This window comes from Mytilus trossulus, chromosome 11, assembly GCF_036588685.1.
Source record: "Mytilus trossulus isolate FHL-02 chromosome 11, PNRI_Mtr1.1.1.hap1, whole genome shotgun sequence".
NCBI lineage: Eukaryota > Metazoa > Mollusca > Bivalvia > Mytilida > Mytilidae > Mytilus > Mytilus trossulus.
Window position 1 is genome coordinate 54,763,166 of NC_086383.1, and position 26,685 is coordinate 54,789,850.

Genomic DNA, 26,685 nt, shown 5'->3' on the forward strand with positions numbered 1-26,685 from the left:
AATATATATTTTTTTTATTTATCTATTAATAACTGCAGTGTGTATATTTACAATATAAATTTTAATACCTATTGAAATATTTTCTAAAGAATTATTCGAAAAGGCTTCCAAAATTTCATAAATTTGGTCACAGGCACTTGTTTCTGTCGATATGGGGTTTACTATCAATACCAGTATAAAAAAACACAAGGTAGCTAACGGGAATTTTCAATGTGTTCGCTTCAACCAATATTTTATTACTTTCCCTTGCCCCTTTCACGAATAAAAGTACACCAGTCTTTCGGTAATTGATTTATCTTTACAATGAAACAACTCTCACGTACCTTGAGAATACCCCTCAAACAGAATAACACACTTGAGATGAGAATTATTGACCTTTTTCCAGACCATTGAATTTGGAAGGACTAAACTTCCGGTTTACTAAGGAAGTTAATATAACACAGCAATCTGATTGGTCGAATTCATCTGGTTACCTGTTTATTTATATTAGTTACCAGAAACCAGAAAAATGTGACCAATCAGATTGCACAGTTTTATTAACTTCCTAAGTAAACCGGAAGTTTAGTACTTCCAAATTCAATGGTCTGGAAAAAGGTCAATAATTCTCATCTCAAGTGTGTTATTCTGTTTGAGGGGTATTCTCAAGGTACGTGAGAGTTGTTTCATTGTAAAGATAACTCAATTACCGAAAGACTGGTGTACTTTAATTCGTGAAAGGGGCAAGGGAAAGTAATAAAATATTGGTTGAAGCGAACACATTGAAAATTCCCGTTAGCTACCTTGTGTTTTTTTTATACTGGTATTGATAGTAAACCCCATATTGACAGAAACAAGTGCCTGTGAATTTGGTGTAAAATGACGATGGGCATGGATAATATAAACCAGCTCCGTTGGAAATTGGTCATGATACTATTTGGCTTCAATTTTTAAAATAGAATAATAAAGTACTAACACCACACATAAATGTTTTATCCAGGTTTTATTATAAATAGTGGTAAATTTAGAAAATGTTAGTATTGTCGCCTATGGCAGAATAAAAAGTACCGTTTTCCCAAAAAGGATATAAAGTACTAAATGGGGGCCCCATTGCCGGCTATGCTATTTTTTAGCAATTATCTCCTTAAAAGGCGCTTTTAATAAACTAATTATGGAAAAACTGCTGTTGTCTTATTGAAGCTCGATATCTATTTGCGATTTCACCTCACTCAAATATATATGGTCCCATGGCTTTCCTTTTGGTGAATTCTGGGGTTTTTCACGATACCTGACGATTTCGCAGAAAAATTTCCATAATTTTGAGCAACATAAAAAAAATATTTCCGGCCCTTCATACTGTATATTTAAGGACAAATTTGTGCTTGCATGAAACTTCATTCATAATGCTTTCCAGAAGAAAAATATATAAAAGATATAACAACCAATCACAGACAGCCATCTATTTTTTTCTCTATGTCGTGTTCCCTTCATAAAATGGCTGCGGCCATGTAATTTTATTTGGTACATTGTAACCAACACCGAGTGGGACACCACGGCGAGAAGGAGAAGAGAAAACTTTTGGATCCACCAACTCCACACTTTAGAACCTGATGGTCTTAACGAAAAAGACGAGAAAAGATACAGGAAAGATAAAGAATAATTTAAAAACAAAGCATCGTCCTTTTTATCCCGTAATAACGGCCAATGGACGTTGCTAATTTCAACTACCAATTATGTATTTTTAAGGCAGCTAAATCCAAGAGCAACATATACATGGAGCTGCAATTTATTTTTTTATTTTTAAGGCAGCTCAATCCAAATTCAACATAGACATTGAGCTGCAAAAATTTCTTATTTTCAAGGCAGCTTAGTTCAACATATACATTGAGCTGCAAAAGTTTCTTATCATCTACATCCGATTTCACCTGGATAGATGCACGCTTAATAAAGCTAGTTGGTCTAGCGAAATATTGCGTTTATTTTTATCATTTTGTAAATATTTTAAACATTCTTATATTTACATACTAAATAGTGTGTTAAAATAACATTGTTAGGCAAGGCCACACTTAAAAATATTTTGATTTGCCCAAACCCTACCCAAGGTTGAGACAATGGGTAGGTAGGTAGGCATTTTCTTTTTTTAATTTTTTTTAAAGAAATTGTAGTATCAGATGTCTATTAGTCTTCATGCCTATTTGATTAAAAAAAACTTCTTCAAATTAGGACGATAAAAGAATTTGAGTAGGCAGCTTTTTTCTGGGTAGGTAGCGTTTGGGCAAACAAACCTATTATTTATTTTGGCCCAATCTATAACTTTATTTGTGTAATTGAATTAATTTCTGTACTGATTAATCCACACTCCCATAGATTTGTATGTCATGTGCTGCTATTTATAGGCACTTATATATATATATATATATATATTTAGACGAGTTGTACATCTGTTGTAGGGTTGTCACTGACTCAGACGTACTTATGAATATAATTATTTTCTGTGACTGTATCTTACATTAATTAATATCTCTTGGCACCATGAAGCCATTTAAGTTCGAAGCCACTTTGACATTTTGTTTTTTTTAACAATCATTTGATTATCTTTGATATATTTTTGATAATTTTTGTTTACAAATAGATATAGGAAGATGTGGTGTGAGTGCCAATGAGTTGGTATATATACAATAGCTCAAGAAAAATTCACAAATATTTTTGTAGAAATAAGCTGTTTTTCTTTAAAGAAAATAATCAGAAAAAATGAACTGTGACTTTTTGTCGACTTTTTGTCCGTGACTTTTTGTCTGTGACTTTTTGTCCTGTCACTTTCTGTCCTACATTCTTTTATTGTTTACCATTTATGTCTATTAAATGGGCAAATGTCTATTAAATATAATAAACAAAATGTTTTACAGATTTCCGTATAAAAAAATGAGTGTCTAAAAAGATACGCAGGTAGGTTAATGCTGTTCGAGAGTAAATCGGCTATTATTCATATAAAAATCAATGAAATTTGAAATTATTTAGATTTTTTGTCGAGAAACTTCCATACCCAGAACTTATTTATATCATCCCTAATATCATCCAAAGTTTTAATTTAAGGTGTCTCAGAACCCCCCACCTGGTTGCCATGGTAACGGGCACCATTCAAAGATGGCGTGTGAACGTCCAACTTCAAGAGCCTGGCGCACCCCATAGAACTAGACAAATGAATAAAAATAAAGTTGTATTTGGTTGATAAAAATATTTTATTTCACGTAACAGCTGTTTCATTCTTTAAATGTGCCCTTTTATAATAGAAAATAACAGAAGTGACATACAATCCAACCGTGGCCACACCAAAAGTCAACTATTTTGCCAATTTTAGAAATGTTGTAATCATTTGAAAATCAAGAAACAGCAATCTTCGTATTCGTGAGCTTTCCAAGAATAAATATGCCAAGTTTTAAAGAGATCAATAAATGTTAACGGGGTGTGCCAATGCAATATTTATAGATGAATAATATTCAAGTCCTTACTCGGCGACATTTAAACACTGAATATGATTTAGATCATGACAGATGGATTATTCCCCTTTTCGGTGTGAAAATGCCGAGAAAGAAATAATCGACATTTTGATAGTTTCTGACTAGAGATTAACACATTAAAGATGTAAAATAATGTTGTTGTTTTCACATTTTTATACTTATTAGTTGTTCATGAATCTTTAAAGAATCACCATGCATACGAAGAGAAAAAAGGGGGGATACTCTGACGCTATAAGGGTTTTCGTAACCAAATGTTCATTTCTAACTACACATACATATACGTGTGCCGATTGCAAAAGAATTATCTTGCTTACTTCCTTAAATTTTAATATCATAGGGTCTTCACGACTTTTAGATTACCAAGGTTTAGCATAGTGAAATAACGTGATGGCGAACGGCAAAACAGTATTTCTAAAACAAAATGATTCTCCAGATAGGGAAAACACTTTAACAAGCACAACTGCATGGTAGTATGAAGCCCCTTGAAGGCTTCTGTCAAACTCCTGTTTTACGAGAAATATTTATCTGCTCAGCCCTGTTAAAAGTTTTTTCAATGGTTTTTTTTAATTAAACACATTTTTGATTAATTCACTGAATTATAAGGATCAGTTACTGTCACATCACATGTGTGAATGGGTCTTTTTAAACTATATCAGCTATAAGCAATCATTTCTAGAGCTGTGTTCATTTTTTGAACATGCATCACTCATTCATTGCAGTTTTTCCAGTACAAAACAGTAAATTAAAAAAAAACATTAAAAAAAGAAATTTCCTTGAGATAAAACTATTTGTTTATTCAATAAAGTTGTATGCATGTGAAAGCATTGAGTTCAGTATGAGTATTATCTGCCTATTACATACAAGTATGACTATTGATATTTCAAAGGTTTCAAAATCAAAGAAACTTATAATTTTTCATTCATTTCAAAAAGTTTTCTCAAAATTAAAACAAAAAGCATTGCATTTATATGTCACATTGAATTAAAACTGATAATTCTGATATAACAATGCACACAATATATACTTCCTTGTAGGTTTCAATGATCCATAATAAATGTAGACATATATCATTCTGCTGGTTTTCATATGATAATGATGTACTAGATAAATCCTTATTCCTTTACTTGTGTGTTTTTTTTTTATTTCACATGTATCATGCAAAGAATATTCCTATATATTCATGTAACATGTTGTGAATTACAATATATATACCAGTAAGTACATGCAGGTACCACATATGATGTTTGAATTATAATTATCACTTAGTTCACAGTTTTATGTATATATCCAAAATTATCTCAACTACTGAACATGATGCATAATGATATGAACATTTCCTTTTGTGTGTTGATCCTTCAAGAAAGAAGTGCACAGTCATTTCCTCTGATGTAAAACCTTTATTTCTCTGTCTTCAATGTTCAAGAGTCAGTTTTAACAGTAATGAAATCCTTCCTTTTAGTGTCATACTGAAAACTGCTGCATTCCAAAGTTACATGTGACATGCCATGGGGTTTTCATATTCAACACTGTTATATTTTTGTTATATATGTCATCAAGATTTTATCTTAAAAACATTGATTTCACTTTTTTTTCATGTATATATCTAAAGCTATCCTCATACATGGTTACACATTGTCTGGCAATTTCCTTGTATATATGTTGATCTTCATAAGACAGAAGTGGTCACTCTTTTTCTTTGATTACTTTTTTCAAATTTCAGTAAGGCTATCATAGTTAAAACTATTAAACTTGTATGACACCATTGCCTCCAAGTTATCTTCATGCATGTACTGAAAAAAATATGTAAACCATTAATGGCATTTAAAAGTTATTGGTATTCATGTTATGATACACATAGAAAACTTCAGTAAAAATTGGCACATATGTATATTCCTTAATTATTTTTGAATTAAAAGTAAACTTGACACAAAGTTTAATTGATGAATTGTCTGTAAAAGTACAATAAAGTTTATAAATACAACTTTCTATAACTGATATTTACCCATCACATTTCTTTGCCAATTTGTTATCAATAATCAATATAACTTTAATAATCAATATGGGGTGGGTGTGACTTAATACACCAGATAACTTAATTATATTCACCTAAACTGAGGGTCTGGATGGTGTTTACAGAATAGATACACCAATCATGTAATAATCCCTTAAGCAAAAGTGCAATATTAAAAGGCTGAGAAATTAAAGATTGAGAAAAGACTGATAATAAAAGAAAATGAGGGTGTGTTAAAATACAAAGAATAGAGAATACTGGGCAAAATAGATAAAGATTAATATAGAAAATGGTATATAAAATATAGAACTGAAGGACCCTAGCAGGAATCATTCATTATAATATAATTGAAACTTACATTTAATTGTGTATAGACCTCATATTTGATGTTATAGAAACTATACACTCTTTATGCATTAACTGTTTGACGTCAGATTTAGATTGCGATGCAAACACCGAAAATCATTGCTAATTTTTTATAAACTGCATTAACCTACCTGCGTATGTACCTTCTTTAATCTAATCAAACGAAACAGTTTTCTTATCACTGGATTGTGTCTTGCAAGTTTTCAAGTAAAAAGGTTATTATCAGAATAAAAGATTAGAGAAAAAGATAAAACAACAACCGTATAAGAATATAAATCTTTCAAAATTTCTTTTTCGTGCACGAATTAAATTATATATGTTTTGAACAGTCATGAAAATAACTTTTATTGCCTTTTTCCTGTTATTATGGTTATGTCAACATTTATTGGGGGCAGTTGTTATAGAAATTAAACGTCAGTCATATATCACAAGTAAACCTTTGATAATTTGGTCACCTGAAATTACATAATCATTTACCTGTTAAAATCACACATTTTTGTTCCGGGAAGATTTAGAAACAGAACGAATAGCTACTCTAGCCGTGGTTTTCTCTTCTTTCTCAGCGAATACACATACATTTAGTATTTCCGACAATGTACATCTATTGTTTATATTCTACAATTTACAACTGGGGCTTTAAAGTTTATTTTTTAAATCCAAGTCTCTGATTCTTATCATTTTTCAAAGAAATCTACATAGTTTAAACGCAGACCGCGAAGTGGTCACGGCAGAAACAAAAATATTCTCATTACCGTTTGCTGATCTTTGCTCAATATGGAGTTGGAGTAACAAGAGACTTTATTTGTACATTTAAGAAAAAACAAAACTTTATTTTTCAACTGGTTATTTTTACAATAATTGGCTGATTGTCGGATACAAGAAGGTGTTTCGTAGATGTTTTTGTTATTCATATTTTCCACCGATCTAGTTCAGCTACATGCTTGCAGTAAGGTATGATCATCGTAAATAAAAGCGCTCAAACAACTCTTATACATAGGTGGCGTATTTATTAATATTAGAAAATGATTTTTAATATTAAAAAATCAACCTGAATATTTAATATTAAATATTCATTTTTTAATATTAAAAAATAAGACCATTTATTAATATTAATAAATGATTTTTTAATTTTAAAAAATGATTTATAAATATTAAAAAATGAATATTTAATATTAATAAATAGGATCTATCTTTTAATATTAAATATTATTTTTTAATATTAATAAATCGAATATTTAATATTTAAAAATGATTTTTTAATATTAAAAAATAAAACCTATTTTTTAATATTAAAAAATATTTATTAATATTAAATATTCGATTTATTAATATTAAAAAATAATATTCAATATTAATAAATGAATTTTTAATATTAATAAATAGGGAATAAATTCCACAACGGCTTGCCATAGTAGGATCCTTTACTATAGATAATTTAGCTGATCTGTAACAAAAACATCTTCATGCCTTATATATCATGTACTGTAGTACGCCGCTAGATTAAAACTGACGTGGAAAGGTAACACATGCCCACCGAAAGCTCTTTTTTAAGAGCCCAGGTGGTCGTGTGGTCTAGCGGGACGGCTGCAGTGCAGGCGATTTGGTGTCACGATATCACAGTAGCATGGGTTCGAATCCCGGCGAGGGAAGAACCAAAAATTTGCGAAAGCAAATTTACAGATCTAACATTGTTGGGTTGATGTTTAGACGAGTTGTATATACATTATGTACACAGCCATGTATCACCATCATTGATGGCGATCCGATGGATACATCTGTTGTAGGGTTGTCACTGACTCAGACGTACTTATATATATTTATATATACTATATAGTGGAACAAAACAGGATGAAGTTAATGGATATGAAAAGCTTTTTTCCAATCTTACTGTATGGAGTCAGCCTAACACGATTAAAAGAACAAGACAGCAAGAAGAGCAGCACATTTGTTCTCATAGAAATACCGATTGTTTGTTGAAAGACAAACTATGTTTTCAATCAATAAATCAGGCTACCTGATATGTCAGTTTTAGAGAACTTTTTTGTTTAAATATTTTACAAAGTACAATTTATCCCTCCATCAGACAAAATAATTTTATATAAGTTGGTCATTATTTTATTTTTTCGTGTAACAAAGTAGGAACAGTTCTTTCAATAAGTCTATTAGTTTAGAATGCGGAATATTTGTGTGAGGGGTTGAAAAGTCAAATGGTCTTATACGTCAAAAACGCGCCTCGTCAACACAAGACTCACCAGTGACACCCAGATATAAAAATGATTTACTGCGTTTAGGCCTGAACTGAGTCGGGTTTGTCTATTCTGTGTTGGTCTTAGCAATATTTATTCGGGTTTAGTTTTCAGTAATTAGTTAATACTTCAGTTTCATTATGTGTATCTCTTTCATATTCATTTGATAAAATGTACTGTTTACAATTATAGCATTAATTGTTCTAAATAATAAGGATGTTCTTATCCCAAGCATAAAAACTACGTCGTATTTGGCACAAACTTTTTCAACTTTTGATCTTCAGTGTTGTACAAGTTTGTACTTTTTTTTCACTTTTGATCTTTTACATCTGGGCGTCACTGGTGAGTCTTGTGTTGACGAGGCGCGTTTTTGACGTATTGAATTTTAAACCTGATTCTTTTTGTTATCTATTAATCATGTGTTTCTTTGTCTAATATGTTCTCCTATTTATTTGTATTGTAATCCCGTAATATTATGTTGCCATTTCAATGTTATATTTAACTTTGCCATTAAAGTGCGAGGTTCGGCATGCCACAAAACCAGGTTCAACCCTCCATTTTTATTAAATTTAAAAATGTCCTGTACCAAGTCAGGAAGATTGCCATTTTTATATTATTGTTCGTTTCTGTATGTGTTGAATTTAATGTTGTGTCGTTTGTTTTCTCTTATTTTTGAGATATTAAGATAAGACGTGGCACGGTACTTGTTTATCCCAAATTCATGTATTTGGTTTAGATGTTATATGTGTTATTCTCGTGGGATTTTGTCTGATGCTTGGTCGTTTCTGTGTGTGTTGCGGTTCGGTGTTGTTTCGTTGTTCTCCTCTTATATTTAATGCGTTTCCCTCGGTTTTAGTTTGTTACCCCGATTTTGGTTTTTGTCCATGGATTTATGAGTTTTGAACAACGGTATACTACTGTTGCCTTTATCTGTACGATTACAAGAGGAAAAGAACTAAGATTAATATACTCTGAATCAATTAAGTATATGATCGAAGATTTCATCTGATGCAAAAAAAACCGCTAAAATTATATTTATAATTCACCAAGATATAATGCACCATTTTCTACATTTGAAAATGCCTCTAACAAGTCAGGAATATGACAGTTCTTGTCCATTCGTTTTTGATGCGTTTTGTTATTTGAGTTTTCATGTGATTATGGACTTTTCGAATTAATTTTCCTCTAAGTTCAGTATTTTTGTGAATTTACTTTTTTCGGAACTAATATACTTCATGCCTGTTAAAAAATGCAACAGTAGTATACAGGTGTTCAAAATTCATAAATCGATTGAGACTCAGAGACAACAAATCCGGGTAACCAACTAGAACCGAAGGGAAAACATCAACTATTAGTTCGTTTTGACAACTACCGGTTTTGTTTAACACCAAGCTCCTTCCAGTGTCAAGTCTATATAAATACCAGATACGAATAAACCCGTTAAATTCCGCTTCTATCAGTTTGTATTATCTGTTCTGCTACTAAATTGTCTATCCTTTAGATATGTTGACTTATCACCTTAAGTTACCAAATTGAAATATATCGAAACATAGTATCGATGTGTGACGTGTACAACTTTTTCGAAAAGGCTTAGGAAATTAGAATCTAGTGATTATGTAAATAACTGTGTTGCCGTAATGATATTGGAACCTTATACTCTTTACAAGTTTGACCTTTCTAAAAAGCTGCGGACTGCTTCGCTCCATCCTAATTTATTATAAGGTAATATGTGTGCATGTGGTTAATTATATAGTAATATGATATATTGATAGATATAAAATCTAATAGATATTTTGTTGATACGTTATTCTCGTGCTTGTTCACACTATACGGACTTCATATACAGGAGTGTGCTACTTACGCAGAAACTGCTCCAACAAAGTTAGGAAGAGGAAATAATAGAATTGAAACTCCGTAAATTTACGGACACCATCACGAATTGGTTGATCCATACGATGTGTCTTTGTCCAAACTAGCTATGGACATTTGTACCACATGTTAGATTGTGGGTTGTCATTACGTTGTCTAAACTTTTAATTACCGAGCGTGACTTATTCCCAATTGTGACTGTTTTGCTGAGTGTGAATTCGCATTGCTATTGATTTGCTAAGTGTGAATTCGCATTTAAGACGTGTTACTGTACTTTTCTATCCCAAATTCATGTATTTAGTTCTGATGTTATATTTGTAATTCTCATCGGAATTTGTCGAATGTCTTTGACTCTTTTCTGGTATAGTTGTGTGTTATTGTAAAGAAAATTAATCACCGCCTTCATTTATTGGATTTGATTTGGTTCAACGTATTTTGTATAACGTTTGCAGTTTGATTCAGAATACTGCGGGCATAGCTATATAATATAGTTAATAGTCTAACTGCTACATCAGTTTGATATTAATAAGTATTGCAATTTTCATTGTTATTAAATGTAATATCAGTATTTAGTACAAATATAATCTTTAATCAATCCAAATTCTATTTTATTTTTGAGAAACAGTTTTAGTTTTTCAAATGTGACGTCATTTTTTTGTGTGGTGTTTTAAATTTAAAATGTGACGTCATTTTTATGCCGTTTTGCAATTTCAAATGTGATGTCACTTTCTGTGTTGAGGCTTTGACTCAATCGAGTTTGTATTTTTTTGTGTTGGTTTATGTAATGTTTCCGGTTTTTTCTGTAATATTTAATACTTCAGTTTTATCATGTATATCTATCATATAGTCATTTTATAAAATTTACTGTTGGCAAAAGTATAGATTATTCCAAATAATAAGGATGTTCTAATCCCAAGCGGAAACCATAGCCGTATTCGGGACAATTTAAGGACAACTTTATTGAACTTTTGGTCCTCAGTTCTGTTCAACTTTGTACTTGTTGGTTTTCGAACTTTTGTATCTGGGTATCACTAGTTAGTCTTGTGTGGACGAAACGCATTTCTGGCGTATTAAATTTTAAACCTTGTGCCTTTTGTTAGCTATTATTCGTGTGTTTCTTTGCATGCCACAAAACCAGGTTCAACCCACCATTTTTTCTTTAACAAATGTCATGTACCAAGTCAGGAATTTTGCCAATGTTATATTATAGATTGTTTCTGTGTGTGTTACATTTAAATGTTGTGTTTCATTTGTTTCGTTTGTTTCCTCTTATATTTGAGTGTGAATTCACATCACTTTAAGACGTGTCGTAGTACTTTTCTATCACAAATTCATGTTTTTAGTTTTGATTTTATATTTGTTAATCTCATCGGATTTTGTTTAATGCTTAGTTCGTTTCTGTGTGCGTTACATTTTATTGTTGTGTCGTTATTCTCCTCTTATATTTAATGCGCTTCCTTCAGTTTATTGTTTATTTTTGTTTTATAAATTTGAAGACCGCAGTTTATACCATCCCCATGGTCCTTATCATTTGTTATTTGGTGTAAAGTTGTCTCATTTTGTAATCACATTACAGCTAACTTCGTTTTGTATTGTTAGCTAAAAGGCATTGGATGAATTGGTTTTGAATCCAATATTAATGGTTAACACTGTCAGTTTGTCTATGTAACCATTGGTTTTAATGGGGAAAATCTAACTTACTTACAGATCGATAGAAACGAAATAAACTTTGTTCTCGGAAATCTATTTTGTGGAAGTTGATATATCTCTTAAATTATATGGCAAATACATATTTCAGAACTTGTAAAGTTTTTTTTAAAAGGTATCCCATAGAAGAGTAGTAATGTACAAACGTAACCACAAACACACGTCCTTTTCAAAATATAATATTGCTGAAACATATTGCAGATAAATAATAGAGCACTGCTGTTAGCACAGAAATCATATATCTTGCACGTCATGATAATTTCCAATATCCCAATTTCGTCACAAAAAAATGACATGCGATCGATTTTTAATTCATAAAGACCACTTTTTTCATTGGTTAAAGTAGATACAAGATTGGGTTTCATGCTTTGAAGTATGAGCGCTACTGATGAAGGGCTATTTAGGAAATCTAATCAGATTCACCCAATTAGTGTTACGTGTTGTTTTCGTTTTACAAATAAAATACAGCCTACAGACTTGTACTCGTTAATGTTGATGTTATCATTCAATTAAAGGCATGTACTGGCTTTCATTTATTTCCCTTTTCAAAAAGTAACCTAGTAAACTTTTATGACGTGTCTTTTTTTAATGTTCTTTAAAACCATCAAACAAAATTAATCGTGATCGATGTTAACAAGCTAGATTAAAACACTTCGAAATCACTTATTATTGTCATAACAAAGTGAGTGAAATTCAATGTATTAACAATTAATTTAGGATAGGTGCTGTATTTAACAATTGTGATTGCATTGTTTTTTCAATTTGATTAAATCAAGTGGAGTAAACAATAGTAGGTTAATTTAGATCTTCTAATTTCAGTTTGTCTACAAAATGTGTACGATATATACAGTTCAGTTATAGCTTTTTATATGGAAAAACGAGAAAATGCAAAAAAAAAGGGAAACCAATGCTACGAACATCTGATGTCAAAATCCCCGATCAAACTGAAATAGATGATGATGATGTAAGATAAGAAAATATAACAAAATATCAGGAAGTTTAGTTCAACATGTTTAATGCATAATTAAAATTTTTGATATCAATTAAAAGGGAGATTAGACTATTAATTCATCTGTAATCTGCTTTTCTTTATATCATATCATGAATAAGTGAATTATATTTTCGCACCATTTAACAAATGCATTATAATGACCTCAATCTATCATTTTAACCTTTTGTTGAAATATAAAGTAATATATTATTATTATATATATTTGGACTTGTCAAAAGGAATCAACACATTCTTTTTATTTGAAACCAACAACAAGATTGGAGCTATAAATAAAACATTTCCATTTCAGTAACCAAATCTAATCTTACATTTTATTTACGTTGTGTTTGCCGACTGTTTTATTTGTATAGTATTGCTTATCTTCTTATCCTTTCTTTCGTATGGACAATGTTTGCCGGTTTTTCTTCGAAATATGTATCGTCCTATTGATATCATAGCAAGCTTTATTTTCTAGCTTTACGTCATACCATAGGAGTTTAATAAGATTCAAAATGAAAAAAAAGTTTACTGCGAGTCATATTCCATTGTTTGAAGTATTGTTTCTACGATTTGGATTAGAATATTAACTTTAATTGTCATAATTGTATTGTTTTATTGTCAAATTCACCGAAAGAGTAATATCATTGGTCATGTTGGTATACAGGACAGTTATATTATTTCGAAAGGTCATTAGACTTGGGAACATATATACATATAAAACAAAAATTTCCCTGCACAAACACACCATGCCACTGTCACATATGCACAATATGCTTATAGGTATAATAGATTAGTGGCGCAAAATACTCAAAACATGTGTATACCCTTTTTTGCCGATTAAGGGAAAAATTCAAATATCATGATGAACAGCAACTGAAATTACTTTATAAAACGGCAAAATCAAAAGCTCCAACACATATAACGAATTGAAACACTCTTTATTTTTAACTTTCTTGTCTGTTCCGATTTTTCAGATAATGCACTATTTCAATGTACAATGTATATATATGTACTATGCCAATATCTAACAAATGTTTTGAAAATTTCAGATTAAGCAGATACTGCAAGTGCATTTCTTAGCTTTAAAGTATCAACTGAAATGCATACATAAGTCAGAAATAGACAGATTATGTGCAAGGCTTAGACGCATTACTTATGACTGGTTGATTCCAAGACAAGAAATGAAGTTTAAATCAGAAATTTATGTCAACAACCTTTTAGATATTTTGCATAATCGACGCTTTAGTATAGAATAACACGTAAGTTATATATACAATAAGAAAGTATATACGCATTTAGTGAAAATACGTCAGCTCTGTTTCGGGTGGTTGTTTATTGAACTAGGAAAGAATCTTAATTAGACACAACAGTATTTTACCGATATTCAAACATCATCAATCGAATTAAAAGACAATTTTTAGGCATATGTTAAATGCATTTCCAATAACTTAAATATGTTAAAGTCACGAATTCTATTATTTTTGCAGGTCTGAATTGCATTATTAAGAAGACTTGGAATACTTGTTTATTTTCAAAGGAAAGATAGAGAGACCTGTCGAAGATGGTAAACCTGAATTACCCAAAATAAGAACTATGATATGTGAAAAAAGTATACATTTACATATGCTTGCAAGATATTAAAAGAATCGTCATGTAGGCAAAGTGTTCTTTTACTAAACTCCTAATTTCAACATATAATATATGCCTGATTGACAAAACGTGCAGTGACCAATATTTGAAAGGTATTTTTTATTCAACTGTGACGAATTAAAAGTCACAAAAAAAACTGTCCAGGAAAATGCATCGAACATGCCAAAAACAAAGTCAAACCTTACGTTTTTTTGCAAATAATGTATCAATAAACTCATGATAGATACGAGGATTGAAATTTTGTATTTGCGCCAGACGCGCGTTTCATCTACAAAAGTCTCATCGGTGACGCTCGAATAAAAGAATTGTTTAAGGTGGCACCCTACAGATATAGCAATTTTTTTCCCCCCATTGATTTTTTTTAAAAATTTGCATACATATACTATGCAATGGCCTCTATAAAAATTTGAGTTAAAAATAGTATGTCACCAGACTCGTTTCCATGGTAACGGTCGCCAAAGTTGGTATATCACGTGTATGCATAAAAACATACCTGATGTAGAAACTCTGGATTTTTTTTAAGCCTTTGAAAGTATTTTGAAAGGTTTGTTTTACATTTATTACAAAATTATTATTTAAAATGAAAATAAAACACAAATAATGGCAGTTTTATTCATTTTAATTGATTTCAGCTCCAATTTCATCAACATTGCACCACCAAAAAAAACACAGATTTTGTTAAAAATTTCTATTTTTCTTAAATTTCCAAAAAAATGGTCCAATGAATATTTTTTTAAATTTGACATAAGATGGTCATTACAATGAGCTTTGAAAAAAAAAAAAAAAAAATATGGGTCACCAGACTATTTTTTGCCCCAAAAACGTTTTTGTGACCCCTAACAAAACAGTGATCAACAGCAGTGTTTTGTATATCATTCATCATCGGTGACCAAACTTCACCAACGTGTGACATATGTTGTCATATCCTTTGTTAAACTTTCACAGAATAATAGTTTCACAAGGCAATGAAATGAGAACATTTATTTTGTTTCTATGAACAACGGTTACCATGGCAACAGGACACGAAGTTGGAAAATTCAAGTTTGTGCATTGTTCTGATGTGCAAGAGTTACAACCAAACAGACAATAGAAGATCAAATCCCATGATTTTAGAGCAACAACACATAGCTTCTATGTAAATGTGAACAAATACTATGATACATTATAATGCAGCTTACATTAGCATTACTGTGGTATTAAATGAGCAAAATAAATTAGTCAGAAGTTAGCAAAAATCACCAAATATTTGTTTTTTTAATTTATTGAGATAACAGTCATGCAAGTAAATGGATAAAAAGACTTTGTCACCTTTTCCACAATAAATGATTTAAGTTGATGAAGCATAATGATAATACATTATATATTTCAGTTGTCAAATTAACATAACCAAAAAATTATGAAATTATAATTTTTTCAAAGGTTTTTCAACTTTCTTTATTTTGAATGCCTCAATAATCAAGCAAACATATAATTGTTACATTTACAAATATGTAAATAGTTTACTCCTCTGATTCAGTCAAGTATTGATTGATAGTCATAGCATTATTAAAGTTCACTTTGTTCTCAGTCAAAATTGTCAATCCTTCTATATTGAATAGTACATATTGCTCCCAGTCCGATATATCATATTACTATTAGTTGCAATTCTTTTCTTTTAAAATCTTTGTTTTCTGGTTATCTGTAAGTGTTTCCCTCTCTATTTTCTTATTCATACTTTCCCAAACTCTCTGGGTAAACTTTCCTGGGGAATATTCTGATGCTGCATTTACCTGAAAGGTTAATTTATTTATTTGTAATGAAAAGGTGATATATATACAAATAAACTACTAAATCTATATATTATTTCAGTGAGTGCAAAATTAATCCAATCATGCATTACATAATCAATTTAAAAAGATTATATTATACCTGACTAACAAAGGTACTCCTTAAGTGTTTTATACATTTTGTTATATGATATATGGCCAGGTTTTTGAAGTGATTGCAATAATTAGGTCAGCTGATGGGTATGCATTTTATATTGCTTCTGCATATGATGGACATCCTTTTGAGTGGTTTTTGTTATGTGTACAATGACACTTTGGACACTTGACAATATATATGCTATAGGCAGCATTATAGTTTCCAATGCAAATTCAAGGTCTACATGTATATTTAATAGGTGTGACCTTTACTGTCTACCTTAAATCAATACAGTTGAACTGTTCTTTTTGGTATAAATTTACATATACAGCATGTGACCAAGTTTGTGATAAACATAAGTAATCTACATCACATAGTTATCTTCATTTTCATAATTTTGGCACATAAGAACCATTGGAAGTCTTGATAATATACTTTGTATTTGAATTATAAAATACAGTACAAATCAATAGTGTAAAATGTGAATCACTGTGACCTTCTTTTGCCTGGAAGCTGAGTTACTAACTGAGACTCTGAGAGTGTATATATAAGTTTGCATGATCTGACACCTTTTAGTTGCTGAGATATACCTTTGTTGTATATGAAATTGGATGTTTAATGTTACCAAAGTCAATGAAGTGGAAAATGTAGGTCAGTGACATATGTGTACAAGTTTACATGATCCTTCATTTTATAGTTGAGTCTACTAAATATATTGTCCAAAAAGAAATGTTATAAATGCCTGCAAAACACCATTATTAGATTAAAAAGTATCAAATGAAACCTCAAGTTTTTTCTCAAAGGTAACTACATGTAATCATCCTAAAATGTATGTATTTACCATTGACAGCCATCCTTCATTTTTCTGCATAACTGCTGTTAAAAACCTGCTGTTAAATGATTACCATGGGACCTACAATTGATAACAAATATAAAAAAAACTATAGTAAATTTATATTATATAGATTTATAATAAGTGAGAGTTTTAAATAACTTGTTATCAATGTTGGTTGTTCAATATCAAAATAATGAAAATAATGATAAAAAAGCCATTTCTTTTAATGAAAAAACTATAAATCCACTCACATCGAAACTTAGAAAAAAAATCATATTCCATATAATAACAAGATCATTGCTAAGTATGGCATCCTCTCACCATAGAAGACTGTTGCTTTCACATGGTTGTTTAGAATCTACAATGTCCACTTTCACCTTGACATTTGGGAATATCTTTTCTATTAATAAAGTTTAAGCCTAAATTCTTTAAATTTACCTGTATCACTTTCATAGTTTCAACCAGTACCAAACATTTGCCATTCTGCAACAAAACTAGCTTCAACCTAATGAAAAAAAGTAGTAACAAAATTTACAAATATATATAAATGAAAGTGCATGCAGTGTTCAAATACTATAGCTGAAACATGTTACATTTAAAATTAACTGGAAACTCAGACGGTTAACAATGAAATTTGTAATAATAATATGTATAAAGGCTTTCAAAACCAAATAGGTTTCATTAAATTTGTTGAAATAATACATTAATATAGATTTCATTTAATAAATACAAATGTTACTAATTCTAGTTCAATATTTTTTGTTGAAACAAATTCTGACATGTTTTATACATAAAAGTCTTTAAGTATATATATAACAATGCTTTACCACAAAATTGATTTAAAAACTTTACCCTAAACTTGAAATTATTTCCAAGATCTTTTAAATCATTTTTATGACTGCTTTTAGTGCAAATATGAATATAATTATGGTCCTCATTATACTTTATATCCACTTAGGAAAATTATAAAAAAAAAAAAATTTGAAATTATATGACTAAAGATTTAATTACCTTCCAATTATTTATTAAATTAACCATGTTTAAAACTGTTTCTTCTTTTGAATTTATTTACAGCATTCTTTTGCAACTGCAAATATTTTCTTTCCAGTTTCATTCTCCTTTTTCTTTTTAAGTATGGCTGATGAATTCACATAAAGTACATTCAATCCATTAAGGAAATTGTTGAAATGTGTGGCACAAATTCCTGCATGTACAAATGTATCATTCCTGAAAAATATGATACGAAATGTCATTCTGCACATCATGGCACTGCCGCACATGTATTGGTTAATTAGATAAACTATAAACTATAAATTTAGACTTAGTTCATAATTTTATTACAATTGATTTTTTCAATTTATATAATATGATTGTGAATTCATGTTTATCTATTTTCTTATAGATTACAGACTCATATTTATTTCTAATAATGTGGAATGAGGGTGGGTGCTCCCCCTCCTTCTTGATTTTCCTTGTTGCCTTCATGCATTATTCTGCATTCTACACATTATTCTAGGTGTTTTAAATGACTAAATATGTAAGGTATCAGACCACTTGGTCTCTGATCACATGCAAAAGAAGACTTATTAAATATGAAAATTCTGATGATAAAATAAAGAAAACTAATATTTTAAGTTTGTAAAACATTATTTTTGTGAATGAATCATTGTGACTGCATTTGTTTACTTTTTCAATTCTAATTTTATTTATGGTTATATAATTGCTACCAAATAAGTATTTACAAAAGAATCCTCCCCTTTTGGATGCAAAACTAAAAAGTCCCTTATGTATAGGTGTCTTTGTGTTCATTGCAAAAATGATAAATAACTTCCAGGGGCAAAATTCCAGAAAAATTACTAAGTCCAGCTTCATAAAAAATTTGAGCAGCACTTCCCCTCAAAATAAAGCTTTTTACCCTCAAACAACATAAACCCCAGACCATAATAGAGGGGAATTGAAGAAAGAAAAAGAGAGGTGTGGGGCAGGTTCATTTATTCAAGACATGAAACCATACACCTTCTCCACCCAGTAAAATCAAAATGTTTAAAGAGAAAATTGAACTCTTACCATGTACAGCTTTTGAATTGATAACAATTCACCAGTTCCATTTCTTTCCTCGTTTCAACACTGTTACACATGTATGATAAGCAGGTTACATTCACTGCAGCTACAACGATATGGTATGGACAAAATGCTTCACGGCCTCCGCCTCGGCTCCTGGTCCAAGCCTTGACGGTCGTATTTCCGTTCGCAGACAGTATCCGCAGGGGACATTTGTATATCTTAACGAACTTATTCTGCACTAGGTGATCAACTAGAGCTATCCTTCGACCTTCTTTCCAGGTTTCGTCAAACGGAGAGTCACTGTCTGTGATCGGACGCCGAATTTCTCCAGATTCCAAAAACTTATATCATATGATCTTATAAGTTGAGAATCATTTAAGACTGTGTGAACTTTCAAGTTGAAGCTATTCATATTCTTTATTTTAAAAGAACGCATGCATTTATCCTTTCTGATAAACCTTCCTTTCTTCTGAGCGATGGGCTGTAACTTAGAAGTTGTTTACACACGTTGTCAACAGACGACATTGGAACTGTTACCGTGACCTAGATATATAGGCGATATATCCTAATTTTTTTTAACGGGAACCAGTTTTACATCAGTAAAACGTTGTTATCTCCCTTAGTGTCGGGAGCTACCTTAAAAGCCAAATAATGTACTACCTTAATCAGCATTGACTTCAAAGTCTTAAAGTTTTGACAAATACAGCTACTAAGGTAATCTATTTTGTAGGTAGTTTTTTTCCAAATAAAATTGAAATGTTTTTGCGCATTTGACGCCCAAAAATATAAGCCTTATACTATTGCTATTGTTTAACAACCACTCGAGTGATGTTACTGAAATAAACCCATTAGTGTTGGCATTGGATGTCATTGATATGTTTTTTGTTGGATTTTATTCGAAAAGATATATAAAAACTAGTAAAAGTTTGAAATGGCCAATTTTTGCCTCGATTTACTCGATATTAATCGACTGCAGTCTGAACAATTTCATGCGTGCCTGAATTATACTCGACTAAGTCTTAACTATTCTTGAGGTAGTCTAAACCATACGTAACCTAGTCTAAACCATAACCGACTGAGTCATAATCAACCTATAGAGCTGTTTCGATCTGCATCTATCGATTGTATTTTGAAAAACATTTATTTCACATGGCTAGAATATGAACAATATTTTGAAATTAAAAATGAATAAACTTTACCAAAATTTCACGATAAACGTACTATAATCATCAACTCCGAAATCATCAGCACTCATATGTACATATGGAAGTTTATCGTTGGTTGTTGGGTGTAGACCAAGCATTCATCTTCCATTTTTGTCAAAAGTAAACGCACGTTTACTGTTTGTAGTAAACGAGTGTCTTTAACGCAGATTTTCATCGTATCCTGTATACACTGTCAGTAACTCTGACCTATATATCAAATGATTGGGGACATGAAAATTAAATTTCTTTTTCTTCACAAATAAAAAGTGCAAGTATGTCCTTCTTTTATTCAAATTATTCCATCATCACCAAAATAAAACAGTTTTCACATCTCAGACTGGCTGACTAAGGATGACTCGAATCTATTTCACCTCATTAACCTAAATTGACAATCTAAGCTCTTAATTATGTTAATCTATAAAGCTGCAAAGTAAATGAGTTATATTTTCATGTAAGGATGGATTGTACAATACAAATGATAGCAATATTGGAACATTAGGACTAAAAAAATATTCGCATCAATTTAGAGTGCCAGCATGTCGTCTTTTTATTAAAAATATTGAAAATATAGCCGCCTTGTAAATGCATGAGTTTTATTTTCATGTAAGGGTGGATTGTATAATACAAATGATAGCAATATTGGAACACAATGACTAGAATTTTTAATTCGCATCAATTTGAAGTGCCAGCATCTCCTCTTTTTATTTAAAATATTGAATCGTTAACAAATTTCAGTAGTTTTGATACCTCAGACTGACTCATTTCAGAAAATAAGTTGTCCGCATCAACCGAAACTGACCATATTTATACTTTATTATGTAAATCTTTTTAGCTGCATAGTAAATGAGTTATATTTTCATGTGAGGATTAGTGTATAATACAAAAGATAGCAATATTGGACCATACTGACTAAAAAAAGATATTCACATCAATTTAGAGTGCCAGCATGTCCTCTTTTTATTTAAAATAATGAATCGTAAACAAATTTAGGTAGTTTTCATACCTCAGACTGACTCTTATTAGAAAAAAATTTGTCCGCATCAACCCAAATTGACCATATTTGCACTTTATTATGTAAATCTTTATAGCTGCATAGTAAATGAGTTATATTTTCATGTAAGGATGGATTGTACAATGCAAAGGATATCAATATTGGACCATAATGACTAAAAAAAAATATTCGCAACAATTTAGAGTGCCAACATTTCAACTGATTTTATAGTTCGTTCTTATGGTGTACTGTTATACCACTGTCCCGAGTTAGGGGGAGGGTTGTGATCCCGCTAACATGTTTAACCCCGACACATTATTTATGTATGTGCCTGTCCCAAGTCAGGAGCCAGTAATTCAGTGGTTGTCGTTTGTTTATGTGTTATATATTTGTTTTTCGTTCATTTTTTTTACATAAATAAAGTTGTTAGTTTTCTCGTTTGAATTGTTTTACATTGTCTTAAAAATTGTTCACCTTCTCATAATAATGTCTCTAACCCCAGAACGAAACATATAAAGTAATACTATAAACCTTTATTATCTATAACACGAACATGTTTACGATATTTGCTCCTTTTATAGCTGACTATGCGGTATGGGCTTTGCTCATTGTTGATGGCCGTACGGTGACCTAAAGTTGTTAATAATTGTGTCATTTTGGTCTTTTGTAGATAGTTGTCTCATTGGCAATCATACCACATCTTCTTTTTTATATGTCCTCTTGTTATCTAAAATATTGAATTGTAAACAAATTTCAATAGTTTTTATACCTCAGACTGACTCGTATAAGAATTTGTTGTCCGCATCAACCAAAACTGACCATAATTGCATTTTATTATGTATCTTTATATGTTCAAACAGTCAGCAGAGTGAAAACTTCCTAGCATTCAAACTGTAGGATTTATTTGGAAACACTCCTCTTATGCAAGTAAATTGTTCAAAAAATGAAGTTCCACTCTCTCCCAAAAAAAACCCCTAACCACATGCACACCTTCAATACTAGTATATGTACAAACATACAGTAAAGAGAAATCTTCCTAAGATAAAAACTGTTGGAGAAGTAGTGCGGAATTACCCATATATACCCATAATAGCACGGAAAAACGGACAGGCTGCTGGACAGATTAACGGACGGACAGGGGTGAAACAATATGGCCACTAACTTTCAGTTGCGGGGTCATAAAAACAGATTCAATTGGCTGAATAAATAAATCGGTATGACTGGGTAATATAAATCCATTGGGTTGATATCAGGTGCTCCACAAAGGTGCACCCGTCGTGTTATTTGTAAAAGTACAAACCGAGTGATTTGGTTTTATTTGGTAGTTCACATCCGAAGAACAGATGACGGTATCATGGTTTCGGCAACTGGAACATATCCGTCGTCACATAAGAAAAAGATACTAAAAAAAAATCTCAATTAGTGCGAGGTGGATCAGAGAATATAATTGATACAAATAAAAGGTCGATTTTCGTATATGTTCAAATGATCATTTACGCAACAAAAAAAATTGGGGGAATTCTTATTTTATAGCATCGATGCTTTGTCGGGTAGTCCGAACCCTCAACACTGCCTCATTTTTCAACTCCCCTATTTCTCTTAACTTTAGTGTGGGTTGATTTAAAGTGTATAATTTGTTAACATCACTATATCGGCAGTGAGACATAACAAACCTATTTTCCGTCGTCGATAGCAAAGTCGGTGTCTCCATCGATTAGATCGTGAGGTTTCTAGTTATTTACATTTTTCATTTCGGGATCTTTCATAGCTTACTATGGGGATAAGGTTGTGCTCATTGTTGTGAACCATACAGTTCGTTTTTAATTAAATATTTAAACTGTTTTGACATGATAGATTTGTAAACAACCATGAAATGTTTTAAAACTTGAATATGTGTTATGATCCTGGTACATTTGATAACAATTTACACCACTGGGTCGATGCAACTGCTGGTGGACGTTTCGTCCCCGATGGTATCACCAGCCAAGTAGTCAACAATTCGGTGTTGACATGAATATCAATAATGTGTTATTTTTTATGAATTTCCTGTTTACTAAACTTTAAATTTTTCGAAAAACAAAGGATTTTCTTATCACAGGCATAGACCACCTTAGCCGTATTTGGCACAACATTTTGGAATTTTTAGATCCTTAATCTTCTTCAACTTTGTCTTTGTTTGGTTTAATAAATATTTTGATTTGAGCTTCACTGATGAGACTTATGTAGACGAACCGCGCGTCTGGCGTACTGAATTATAATCCTGGTACCTTTGATAACTAATCATTCCTCAATATCATAAAAAATATATACAGAAAAGCATTTTTTTTTAAATTTGTTTTTACCGATAAATGTATTTATAAATTTATCTATATTATAATTATATAATGCTGCATCTATTTGAGAACTCGCACTTTAATTTGAACTTTTACTCAATGGATAGCGATACCCATCTATACATGCTAAAGCACATATAACAAACGACATATTAAAATCATTTTTTTGTCCGAAATGGTCACGTGATTTACCTCATTATGTAATGGGATAACCACATCAAAGATTGACAGGACCTCATCAAAAACACATCGTGTAATATAAAATCGTCAAATTTTTAAACATCATTACGTAATGTTAAAACCATATAAAGAAAAGGCAAATCTTCATTACGAAATAACAAAACCACATCATGTTATGAAACAACTACATAACTTTAAGTCAAATTCACATCAAATAATGTTAAAACCACATTGACTTATGACACGGCCACATGAAATTATTGCGAAACCACATCGAGTAATGACAAAACCGTGTTGAGTAATGACAACTATATCAAGTCAATACGAAACCGTTTCGTGACATATCGAAATATCATTACGTAATGACTATTCCATATTGAGTAACATCAAAATAACATTAATATCAAAACCATATTAAGTAAAGAAAAAATATCATAAAATAATTGTAAGACAACATAACGTAATATCGGAGTTCCACATAGAACAGCTGTGGAGTTCCATAAGAAATAACCAATTATTTCTCTTATTTCCGTCAATAGTATTTGTAAACCTAGAATGTTTGATATCAATGTAAAATAAGGTATTGTATGAGACCGGAAGTGACATGCTCTTATTTAAAAGTAGCAAATGACCTCCCTTATTTTAGACATAACTATATAGTAGCCGTATTGTTTTTAATAATCAGTTGAAAAGAAGGTAGTTTGACGCCCGTTGTATCTTTGCGAAATCTGACTTCTGTTAAATGATTTTAAAATTCAGTGATGGAAAGACCTTCAATTATTGTTTTAACAATTGGGTTTTAACATTCAATTATATGTATATTGTTAATTAAGAAAAGAGAAGTGTACAGTAAACAGTAAAATCACAAAAACAATGAACTTAGAGGAAAATCAATACGGAAAGTCCATAATCACATGGCAAAATAAATAACAAAACACATAAAAAACGAATGGACAAGAACTGTCATATTCGTGACTTGGTACCGGCATTTTCAAATGTAGAAAATGGTGGATTAAACCTTGTTTTATAGCGCTAACCCTCTCACTACAGATTAATAACTGACCTTGTAGTAGAAAGGTCTTACTATTTATAGATCAACTAAACATGTTCTGGTACGTGTATTTTACCTTGCTTTTTTTTTTTATTAAAAAATACATTACTTGTATCATTTATGACATTCAGTTCGCCTGTTTTTACTGAACATCAAATGGAACGTAAAAACAGAGATATCGTTGTGTGCTCCCTAATGCTAGTCAAAATAATTGCAACAGAATATTGGCAAAAGTTTAGAGAAAAAATATAGATAATTAAATCTTTAGATAATCTACGTATGTTGTTTCATAGATTTGATATATAACTGTTTTGTAGCAATTAATTATTATAGGGACAGAAAAATGTATTTTACCTTCTTTCTTCTTGAATATGTAAAAAAATATCTATCTGCATTAAAATCAAACCGATTATAGATACAAGCCGGTTAGCTTATTACATGACGAGTTAACTTGCTATCTCTATTGATCAAATTGAACCAAAGCGAATAAAACAATTGTGTCAGCAAATTTATCTGGTAATTCATAACTGTCAGTTGCTTTTTTTTATGAAATTTTATTGCATGATCTAAAAATATAGCAGTATCATTAAGAAATTTAACATCTACTTACACGGACAATAAAATGAACAAAATTTTCAAAACCAACACCATTTCCTGTACCACAGTATTGGACAAGCATGCATGATGAGTTATCGGAAAATTTTGATATCTAAGAAGAGTCAGATGAGTGGAAAGAAGTATCACAGAGACTACACAAGAGTTTAAGTGGCATACAAATCTACCAGATAAAAAGGTTGCAAAATTTGCACATATGGGAAGTATTTTATTTGTAAGTCATATAATCAAATTAACATAAAGATTATGCTAGTATTATATATCAATGTGTGTGTAATAAATGAAAGGTCATATCTGAAGGCGACAATCCAAATCCTCAAGACCAATAACATGAATTAGGAATGACGTCACACATACCATCAACTCAGTTTCACGTTTTTATTTTATAATCTACAACTATGTTATCATGAATTAATTTTTTGAAACGCCAGCTTTGGAATATCGTATCAATATGAAGATATATACACAATATATAGGTGTGGCTGAAAGAGTAGGAATATTTGATCTATCTTTGATGAGTTTGTCTCAAGTTATATCATGTTTGAAAAAGAGCACATTCAACTTAATTCTAACAAAAATGTTCATTGTGCATTGAAAAAAAAGAATGTCCTCCAGCATGTTCAGACATGACAGATATGCCATTAATTAAAAAGAGAAAGCACCTTGATAATGACAATTGCAGAAAATATGTTGAATAAACCAGTCTGTTCTGGTGGGTTTTGTGTTCGCTTTTGGCTGTTGTTGTTTTTCATAAGCGTAAACTTTTTCCTTCCAAGAATAATTATCGATCATGTAATGTAAAAACAGCACTTAAATTGACTGCATCAGAAGCACTTTTCTGGATTGACCTTCATCAAGAACGTATGGAAACAATGGAAAGGTTTATTGACAAAAAAAAACATGCAAATACTAGCTTAATTAATCTAGTAAGAGAGTTGATACCTTACGTTCTAAATGACTGATGATTTACACAACTGATGTTATGAATCTAAAAAAATTAACAAGTATATCTGACGGAGACGCCAACAATTGGTTTCGTTGGTTGCCAATCAACCTTCATAAAAAAATATAATGACATTAACACTTTCTTTACAAGTGGACAAAGTACAAATAAAACACCTATAAATACAAGGGAGCATAAAATAATAACAATATTTAAAAAAGAACTTAATTCC

The 26,685-nt window shown here is 30.9% G+C and overlaps 1 long non-coding RNA gene across 1 annotated transcript; it reads right to left on the reverse strand.

Moving 5' to 3' along the window:
- Nucleotides 1-15,801: 15,801 nt before the first annotated feature.
- LOC134690466 (uncharacterized) lies at nt 15,802-18,278 on the reverse strand. Its single transcript, XR_010101937.1, has 4 exons — nt 18,083-18,278; nt 17,510-17,576; nt 17,078-17,149; nt 15,802-16,103 (listed from the first exon to the last, which is right to left on the reverse strand). It is a non-coding gene; the product is annotated as an uncharacterized LOC134690466 (long non-coding RNA).
- Between the last annotated feature and the right edge of the window lie 8,407 nt (nt 18,279-26,685).